General features: G+C 36.6%; 1 long non-coding RNA gene across 1 annotated transcript; it reads right to left on the bottom strand.

Annotated features, from left to right (window-relative positions):
• Positions 1–4,842: 4,842 nt before the first annotated feature.
• Positions 4,843–10,282, bottom strand: LOC116791271. The gene is made up of 4 exons (XR_004358669.1): positions 10,173–10,282; positions 8,754–8,932; positions 7,760–7,837; positions 4,843–5,173 (listed from the first exon to the last, which is right to left on the bottom strand). It is a non-coding gene; the product is annotated as an uncharacterized LOC116791271 (long non-coding RNA).
• Positions 10,283–10,514: the final 232 nt, after the last annotated feature.

Below are 10,514 nucleotides of genomic sequence, written 5' to 3'. Positions count from 1 at the left end.
GCTGCTAATCCTATATCTTGGGGCATTTCTGCTCCTTAACTGCTCAGGAGGGCAAATGTGCCCTGTTCATCCTGATAAAAGGCATTATCTTTTGGTAGTCCTGGCCATCTCTGTAATACAATAAAATCAAAATAAAGAGCCGGCAGACAACTGAAGACATCTGCTATCCCTTAATGATTGGCATCTTGACTTATAGTCTGTCATTCTGGGATGACAAATGTTTCATTTACCAGCCCGCGCTTCCACTGAACCTCATACCCCAGTCCACAATTCTGTCAAATGTGGGTTTGTAACAGGGCATGTTTCAAAAGCAAACAAATTATGTGCTTTGTTTGTTTGGGGTTTTTTTACATATTTATGATCCACTCAGATTTCTCTGTACATTTTGTAAAGCTCCTACATAAGGTGGGACTTCATTTGTCTTTGTGCTTTAGCAATAAGCTTGTTAAGGTTTCTTTAAATCTGGAATAAAAGAGCTAGTCTAAAGAACAGAAAATCAAAGTTTTTAGAATCTTAGAATATTTTCACTGTGTTCTTTACATGCTGTTTCTGGAAGTTTTAGTACTTGCTACCTGCCATTCTCCCACTGAAATTTTGTTCACAGATACTCTATGTGTCTTATCATCTGCTTCTGTATTTCAGAAGAGCTAATTTTTTTTAGGTGCTGTTATGCTTTTACTGACTTAATTGTAGAAATGTATCCATCATCTATCATAATGGTTCTTTTTCTTGTGGCTACTCTATTTTTTCAAATATTTACTCTTTTATGAACACTACAGTGCCAATAATTACCAGGCTTTAAAATGAGCTGGATGCTCTATTTTTAGATATAGCAGTTCCCTTTGTTGTGTAGGTATTGTTGGAAAAAAAATCAGGTCGACCATAAGTGTGTTTAAATATGAATTTAGGTAGACATTATTAGATAGTTATTTGGAAAATGTTGCTTCTCCTACTGAATAATTCCACTAGCAGCCCAAAATATTTTTGGAGAAAGACTTAAAATGTGGAATAGAAAATGACCAGAGACACATGGTTAAAATTACTTTGCTTGAAGAAGGAAAATTAACCACTGACACAGGAGGGAAGGGAAGGTTGACACCACAGCAGTGTTTTTTCAGAGGACAGTTACATGAAAGAAGAGGATTTGTGATACACAATCCATGATTGTGGACTAAAATTATCCTTAAACCATTCCATGTAAAACTCATACTTGCTGCAGTTTGTGTTTAAGTTGGGGTGGGATTTTTTTCAGCTGGGAGATGACAGACCTCGTAAGATGTGAGGAGAAGTGTTCCAAAACTGGGGGCGGGAAGGTGCTGGTACAGAATAACTGGTTTGGAGAAAAGTGAGTGTCAGGAGTAGATTTAGGATTACAGAGGTGAGAGATGTTTAAGAGCAGGCAAAACAGTGTGCTCAGTGATGTTAGGAAACCTAGCAATCTGTGAGGACTGGTTTTAGTGGACTTTATCAGGGTCTGAATCAGAGCTGTCTGAAGAGTTTCCCTGAAAAAGGAGAAAGGAGAAGCTGCAGTCGTTCTCACCTTATGTTAGAGATAAGGCTGGTAGACACAATCTTTCTCTCTGTTTGTATTAGCTCATTTCCCTCTATTAGTCACTTAGAACAGAAACACAGAGTCAAATATAGCCCGATTTTTTTGCAAGTGTGTTCCTGCTTGTTAAACTTGAGGATTGTTTTTCCCTTATATACATAATGACTTTCCCAAGGGCTAAAGTACACATCCAAATTGGATGCACTCTGTATACTCATCAAGAAATTTTGGCAAGAGGTCGCCTGGGAGTTGTCCATAGTTACTGGAGTTTCTGCATCTCAGATTCCACATTAATGCTTTCTGGGTATATCTCATCTTTGGGAGCCTGCAATGCTTGAGAAAACACGTAATTTTGACAGAAACGTATTTTGTTTTCATTCTCAAGGAATAATTTGCAGACTTTCTCTGTCCCTTGTGTAGCATCTCATAATATTATGATGATTTGCTTTGAATGCTTTTCTGGAAATCTAGTGAAAAATGAGTCTAATTAAGAAAAAGTGTCAAGGAGAGAATATTGAGATACTTAACATTCTTGGGTTTTGGTGTGATAACTTGACTATTTCTTAGGATGAAATAATTTTTATTTCATAACTTGACTGCAATCCAGTAACATAATACATTTGTAAAGTGATTTGCTAGAAAGTATTCATATGTAGTGACTACTGCTTTTAACTAATTTTATATATTTGCTTGAGCTCCTAATATTATACTTCATTATATACTGTGTTTAAATAGAATCTGATCTCTGATCGCTGGAGACCATAACTTGCAGTTAATTTATTCATTTATTGTTTGGAACATGCTATGAATCCAAGCCTCAGCTTATAAAACAATAAACAAATAAGTACAATATTCAGAGGAGATTCTCTATATTGTTACTAGCTGTTGATATTTTTGTAGACCAATTTCAAGGGAAATAACATAGATTGTGTTATTAATTTCGATAAGTAAATTAATCAAAAGAGAAATAACCAGTTTAGAGGGGAATCGTGCCAGATGCTTCAGGTTTAAGCAAATAAACACTTATTAAAACTGATGAAATAGGGAAACCACAAGAATGTCACAAATCAAATCAGCTTCATTTCTGCAAAACCAGACCCCCTGTGTCTGAAAGGGTGAGGTGTTTGTTCTGAAATGGCTACAGAACAGTAGCAAGCAGTGCTCAAAGCAAACAGAGGTGTTCTGCTCTGCTCTAATTCAGGGAAAGAATCCTGCTGTGCTAACAACAGTTCCAGGTGAAGAACATATTTCTAACCCAAGGGACCAAACATCTTATGGACAACTGGAACAAGTGAAATCTGATTGTCTTTCCAAAGTCTGTCTGCCAAATAAATGACCGATGTCAGCCCTTGCATCACTAGTCTTCCTCCACAACACTTGCTTTATAAATTCTACTTTTTGTTCAGTTGGGTTGCTATGGTGTTACCGTAGGACCAAACAACGAATTTTGAAAACATAATTATGAACTACTGCTGGGATCTGAGGTGTTGATAGTTTTGTTTTATGGTTATTGGAACTAGAATACAGCACCTTGTTTCTATATCTGCTGTGAAGTTCTCCTGTCTGATTTGTTTTTCTTTTCCTATAGGCTAACTGATGTTTTTAATTGGAACTAGTATGAACTTTCACAGGGTTCACATCATACTTCTTTTATTGAATTTCAAAGTTTTTTGGTTATTAAAAATAAAACCTTCTTTTCCTCATGGTTTTATCTGAAATAGGGAGAGAAGTTGAAAAATACCATAAAAGCATTCTTCACTTCTGTCCTCAGAATTGTAGCAGACCATGAATCTTCTATGATAGAAATAATTTTAAATAATTTTTGCCATGAAATAGAGGTCAATCAATTAACAACACTGTTTTAGTCAAGACTTCAGTGCAGATGTTTCTTTTAGTACTAGTAAATAGTTTTGAGGTGGGGGGGGTGTTGAAGAATCCAGAATTTAAGGAGTTTTTGTTATTTTACTGCAGTAATTAACAAAATGAAATATCAGTTTATAGAAAAAAAATAGTGCTTTTATTTGTTGCTTTGTTTTGGTGGGCCTTTTTTTTTTTTTTTTGTAAAACATTGTGACTATGAAAATAGGACTCCATACATTTATCCCAGCATTAAATTGTTTCTTTTTAATGAAAACATATGTAAATAAATAAAGGGAAGGTGCAAAGACCTTAAACTTGAGGATTTTAAAACTCTATTTCTGTTTTCCCAGAGTTCTAAAGGACATTATACTCTCATTAACTTTTTCTTTATTTTTTTTTCTCAAGACTTTGAAGCCACATTTCTTTGTTACAACAGTCAGCTGTATTTTTCTTGCAGAATGGATGATAAATGATACCTTATTGCTCTGTGGTCAGTGTTGCTACCAAAAGACATTCGGATGGGGAGGGATGCCACACATTGGAAAGATTATTTTCTGCTGGATTTTTTTGTCATGATCCTGTCCCCCCACCCCCAAAAGAAAAAAGAAATCACTGAAATATGATATATTCTAGTCATGATGCTTGGGCATGTCTAATGTCAAAATTGCTGTTCATTTCAGAAAGAGCAAGACTGTTATGGTGCAATTCCAACCTATATAGCGAGAAATGAAGGAAAGATGGAGGTAAGAGAAGAACCAGATATTATAGCTCCACACCCACAGGAGATTCTATTTATGTTTTTCTACTTCAGGCTCAGAGAAACACAGAGAAGATGTATTTGATGGATTAAATATATTGTAGTAATTCTGAACAGCCTTTTAAAATTTATTTATTCTTACTTCCAGTTAAAGAGACTTCATGTATGTGCTTTTCTGTGTGAATGCTTTAGAGTTAGGATTGAAAAAAACCCAATCCTCTCCCCTCTATTTCTTATTGAATGACATCTATTAGGGATATATACCTTAAGAAAAGGCTTACTTGAGCATCTTGGATTCAATTAAAATATAAACCTTTAAAAATGGCATTTAGTTCTTCTCCAGATATGTCTTGTCTTCTTAAAATTTTATTCTTGTATGATCTACAAAAATACCTTTTTTTTTTGTAATATATTTTCTTCTCTTGGCTTTGATAATATGCGATGCAAATAAAGCAATTTCTGCTGACATTATCTAGGTTAGAAAACTGTGAATTTTCTCAAAACACATTGCATTCTCCCTTATGTCTAACAGGCTCCATATGTTGATGTTCTCAGGGCTGACTGGGGAAAAAAAGAGCTTCCTTTTCTGCAAAAAGACTGAGTTTTGGAGAAAAAGTAATTCCTCCAGTAATTCCTTCTCTGTTTCAATGGCAAAGTATAAAAGAGTGATCTAGGATATGAGAAACCAAGGCTCATTTGTTTGGCCTGCAGATGTAGTTTCCTCTTTAAGCTGTTGTTTTAAGTATCTTTTGGGGCAAGGCACCTGACACTGCAGATGGATTTGGAGCTGAGGAAGTCTAAAAATTCACTGTGCCTGAAGAGGCACAAGCCTTGCTCTTGCCCATCCCTTCCCCATTGCTGGCACTGCTGGTTGCCTGGCCCATTTCTGCACCTCTCAGGGTGCCAACCAGAACCAAACTGCTTTTCTGCTTTTCCTTTGTTCACCTGTCTGCTGATTCAGCAAAACACACTGCCTTGCCAAAAGGGTGGCTGAGTCACAGAGATAACTGAAGGAAAAGAGAAACACACCTGGGGTGAGTCAGATTTACTGAGTTATTTTAGAGAGCCATGCCTCCCTTCTATACTGCTGGTTAGTGTTTGCTTCCCCCCCCCCTCAACAGGTAAGATGAGCACATTCAGATTCCACCTGTGCCTGTTTTAAGAGCCAGCTTAACCCTGTATCACAAGGCTGCTCTCTGGTAAGTCTGTTCTCTCTCATTTTCACGTAGAAAAAAAAATAGTTATATTTTCTCCCATGGGAATGTTTCTAGAAAAAAAAAAAACAAAACCAAAACAAACTGGAATTTTTTTTTTTGTTTGCTGTTGGTTTAGATCACCATTCTTTTTTTGGCCAAATCACCATGGAACAGGGACTAGCTACTTACAAAGCTGTTTTCCTGGTCTGGGAAAAGGTGGACGTAATCTGCTCAGTGCTTTGTGCAATATTTGAAGAACTAGCTCTTGTCATGATCTCTTTTACTTTGCATTTGTAGGAGTCACTATAAATACTGTCTGAATATCAGAATCACTACTGTATTTGGTGGCTTATCACTTGCTTTTGGAAAATTATGGTTTATGCATCCACACATTCCCTAACGAGTTGTATTATGAGTGGAAAGATCTATTGACAGGAACGCTATAAAATATTGTGCCTGTTCTTGCAAAAGTCACTATACCTGTGATAAACACTGCAATTCTGCTTTTTTAACAATGGTACTTGAGAAATATCACAAATCCTTGTGTGAGTGTGTATACACTGTGGTAATATTATGTTCTTTTTTATTTTAATATATCTCTTGATTGAACTGTGCTCCTGAATTCTACCCGAAGACTTTTCATCTCTCTTATAATAAGATAGAGGAGGTTGGGCTTGGGAAAGAAAGAAGTTGGACAGCCATCTTATTTTGATTGTCAAAAGTAATGTAATTAACACCGGGTAAATGGGTTTTGTGCTTTTGTTTGTGTGCTTTAGTACATAGTAAGTAATTGCACCTGACAAATAGAGAAAGTACAATTGCAGGTCTCATGCACATATAACCTACAGTAAACATTTATCACACAGAACATTTAAAGTTTTGCTGTACTGGTAACAGTGATTTGTAATGCTTTTTATTCTCTCCCTTAAAAAGAACAAACAAAAAAAAACAACTTGGTTTGTTTTTTATTGCGGTATGAACTAAAAAAGATCTTATTTCCTCTGGAGACCATGAGAAGCTGCATATCATTGCAGGAGGGAATTGTTTTTACATACCAATCTCTTAGTTAGGATATATAATACACCATTTTACCTAAATCCAGGAGTTGCTAATGCTTCTTATATTGCAACAACTGAGATCATCTGTCACTGGTTTATTACCAGATCTGTGAATCACTGGACTGCAGCTGTAGCTTACAATATCACTTTTCAATGATTAACAGGTCTTACAGCAAGCTTTTCCATTGCATTTTACAAAACCTGTGGGTTGCTGTAGAAATTATTGCCCGTTGAGGCAGTACATATTTGTGCATTACAGAGAGTGCAAAGAATATCAGCTACTAGATGTTCACTTTCTCAGCATTCTGAAAATGAACCTCACTTCTTCATCAGTGTACCATGTCAAGGAATCCTATTACATTAAGTTTGATAAATAAACAGCATTAAAGATTGCACTGCCTGTGTAACAGGCTTGTTTGACAGTGAAAGATTTTAAAATGCCTACTTCATACAGAAAAAAAATGAATACAAGCCCATTTTATGTGCCAAATGACAAACTATAATGATTAATAGACCTATTTAAATGAATAATTGTCCTATATACTATACCAGCTTATGTTGTACAATAGCTGTATATGCAGCAGCTGGCAAACCTCTTCTAGAGATGTAAAATATGAGAATTGGTAAAGATAACAAATAACAGCTGAGCCAGGCCAAGCTAAGACTAAGCCTCCACTGCATTTCCAATGACCTCAGTGGAATCCAGAGAACTTAATTGGCATCTCAAGGTTTCCCCTAACTTTATTTCCAAGTCTTCCATGAATCACTCTACTATATCATGTTTTAAAGATCTAAAGTAATCCCAGTGAAACAAATGTATAGCCAAATTTTCTTTGTTCTATGTAAGATCAGTGATCTGATTCTATTTTTGCTTAATAAAGGAGGAATCAACATGGCCAGCATAGCTGTAACAGAGTTAAGAGTTCACAATACACACTTTCTTTCCTATTTCACTCTCTACTTCTCCAGCACTGAGACAGGAATTGCTCACTTACTGCAGAGATGACTGTCACAGGGCAGGAGGGGTCATCAGTGAGCAGGGACATAGCAAACAGGTCTGTGTTTAGCCAGGTTTGGGCAGAGAGAACTCAGCACAGCCACATGCAGGGCAGGTGTCTGCAAAACTCTTCAGTTTTGCACTGTAGGTCTCTCCATCCTCAGTTATGTGTTCTACCTGACGCATTTTATAGAATGGCTACGGAACTTCCCAAAGGTTCTTTAGTATTTTTGTTGGCTTTTTATTAAGTTTATTGGTTTTCTCTCACAAATTTAGTCTGACAAAAAGCTGTATTATATATACATATATATATATTTGCTGTATTTTAAAAACAAAGCTTACATGGCTCAGGCCTTTTCTGAAGGGACATTTGTGACTGACCAGGTCGTGAAGAAGCACCATCTCTACTCAGCTGTTCACCTAGAGCAGAATCAAGCAAGGTCATAGTTCAGTATAATTGTTGATCTACAGCCAAAGCTCCGGAATCCTTGACCCTTTCACCCAACCCTCATAGCTGTGACCCTTTTCAGTGAGCAGGGGCTCCTCTGGCACTACACATCTCTTCTAGGAGTTACAGCCCAGGCATTCAGAAAGCACTGAATTGTGAATTTGTCCCATGACTTCAGGACTTGTATCAGTGTCCTCTTGGGTTGTTTTCCTTCTTACCAAGAATCAATATTGTACAGTGGGGTGTTTATCATTTGCATGACTTACTGTCTCTGAGAAGTGAATATGTGAAATATGTGAAAAAATAATTTAGCACCTTGATAAAAGTTTACCTTTCAGCTTTTGTAGCCTCTGAGAGAGCTCAGCAGACTGTCGTGCCTTGTTTTTGTGAGACTGTCTTTTGTGTAGGTAGAAGTGGCCATGTTTTAGTGACTCACTGTTAGATAATCTTACTTGGTTATGGAAACTATTTCCATAACCCAGTCAGGTCATTGGAACTTTTAACTTATTGTTTACTTACTTCATTTGAAATTGTAGCTGATTTTAAGACTTTTCTTTTTTAATCTTTTTCAATATTCTTTTTTTTTCAATGCATCTTTTTTTCCTTTTAAAATTACATTCTTTGATGATCAGCTACTGATGATAATTTTCCCTATATGGAGGACTCATTTGGGCTTTTTTCTTCCCCTTACTAACTTGCAAGCAGAGGTCTGCACTTCCAGGTTGAAACTTTAGTGAACTGAGGTTGTATGTCTTGAATCTGTAGTTGTTTGTGGAGAGGTAAAGTCAAATATTATACAGGCTTAGCTACATGCATTAACCCAAACTTAGTTTATGCGACATCAGTGTCCCCCAGTGTGAGACCAATATGTTAAGAGAAGTATAACACCTTTTGGGATGTTTCTGTATCAGTGCTGGGAGGTGTGGGGGCTCAGCCTTGGCTAACAGCCAGCCACTCACTCCCCCACCTTGTCCTATGTGGTGGTGGTCAAAACACGGTAGGAAAGCTCAGGAGTTAAGACAGGAGATGGCTTGCCAACTACTGTTGTTGGGGAAAACAAACTTACCCTGGGGACAAATCAGTTTTTTGTAATTTAAAATAGATTGCATAGTGAGAATGAAAAATACAGATCTTAAAACACCTTTCCTCCATACCTTTTCCTTCACTCCTTCACCTAGTCTCCTCTACCCCCACCCCAAGATTGAAGTTTATTTACTTACATATAAGTCTTTTAAGCATATAAAATAGGGTGCCTTTTTTTTGTGTGTGTGTGACTACAGTGATTTTTACTAGAAAGACTTCAATGGAATTTAGTAGCACATGAAGCTTATCACAGAGAAATGTTAGTAGATAGAGGTTCTAACCCTCCCTCAGTCATTGCAAAATTTCACTTCATATGTTGCAAGCTATTGGATTGTTTAAATAATTAATTGCTTTCTACATTGTTTGAGTTAGAGAGAAAGTGAGAATGAGTTTATAATGATATGAGACTCTCCTTGGAATCCATGCCGAAGTCTGTACTCTTACTATTACAGAACTACAGAAACAGGTAGTAGAATCTGAGTCTCTGAACTGTGTAAAAGGAACAAGTAAATCTTTTTAAATACATGTCTATTTTAAACTCACTAATGAAATCAATGTTTTCTTAGGGCTTAACTCAAAATCCATGAAATTGATGTGAGGATTTCCAGGTTTAGGTTAAGGTCACAATCATACAGTTGTGATAAGCAACCCCCAAATAACCCTGTTATGTTCTTGGTTTCACTTGTATAAAGTAAAACTATCATAAGTACATTTAGTATCTCTAAAAATACTTTCAAAGACAACTTGCTGAAAAGGGCTGTAAAACCTAATGCAAAGAGAAAAAGAATAACAGTAAATGGCCAGTGAGCTTGCGATGCCCTTACAGAATATCTTTTCTATTGTTCAAAAGCACCTTTTCATTCTTTGAGGCCTTCTGGCAACAACAACAAAGACAACTAGAAAATAATCTTCAGGTAACTTGTCCCTGAGGCAATACAGAGTGCTGTCTGCAGAAAGAAATGAAATAGCTTTCTTAAAATGTTTTGTTTCAAAAACATACTTATAACTCATAGGTGCGTGGACCAGCACACACAGTGTACTGCAAACAGCACAGGCTCTTTCATCCATCTTGATGCTATTGCCCTTTCAGGTTTGCAAGGATTGATGAGATAGTGATATCACAGCCCATCCAAGCCTTTCCTGTAGATTTGTAAACCTGCTGAAAACATACACTTTCATTCAGAGACAGAGCTAAACTTCCTCCTGCTTCTTTCCTACACTCACCTTTTCTTTCTGTCTAGTTTTATTTCATTTTAGCAAATTTTAGTGTGGCATAGGGAAGCTGGTCTTCCTTCTATCCACAGAGTGCATAGTTTTCATGTTTGTGCTTGTTTTTTGTCCCTTCTGAAAAACAAAACACTGAAGAATTTCCTGATTCAGTGAATGTAAGTGTGGAAATCTGTGTTGTGGGCTCACAAGAGGCATAATACAAAGGTTACCATAATAAAGATGTATATGAGCTTGAAAGGGCTTCTCTTTCTCAGTGTTACTTGCTCTGTTTGCATTATATCAGAGTAGAGAAAAAGAATGTGCCCACATTTTGCATTAGGTTGTATTGTGCACTTA

Source organism: Chiroxiphia lanceolata, chromosome 9, assembly GCF_009829145.1.
Source record: "Chiroxiphia lanceolata isolate bChiLan1 chromosome 9, bChiLan1.pri, whole genome shotgun sequence".
NCBI classification, from domain to species: Eukaryota; Metazoa; Chordata; class Aves; order Passeriformes; family Pipridae; genus Chiroxiphia; species Chiroxiphia lanceolata.
Note: the sequence above shows the minus strand (reverse complement) of the source record. Positions and strands in the feature narration are given on the sequence as shown.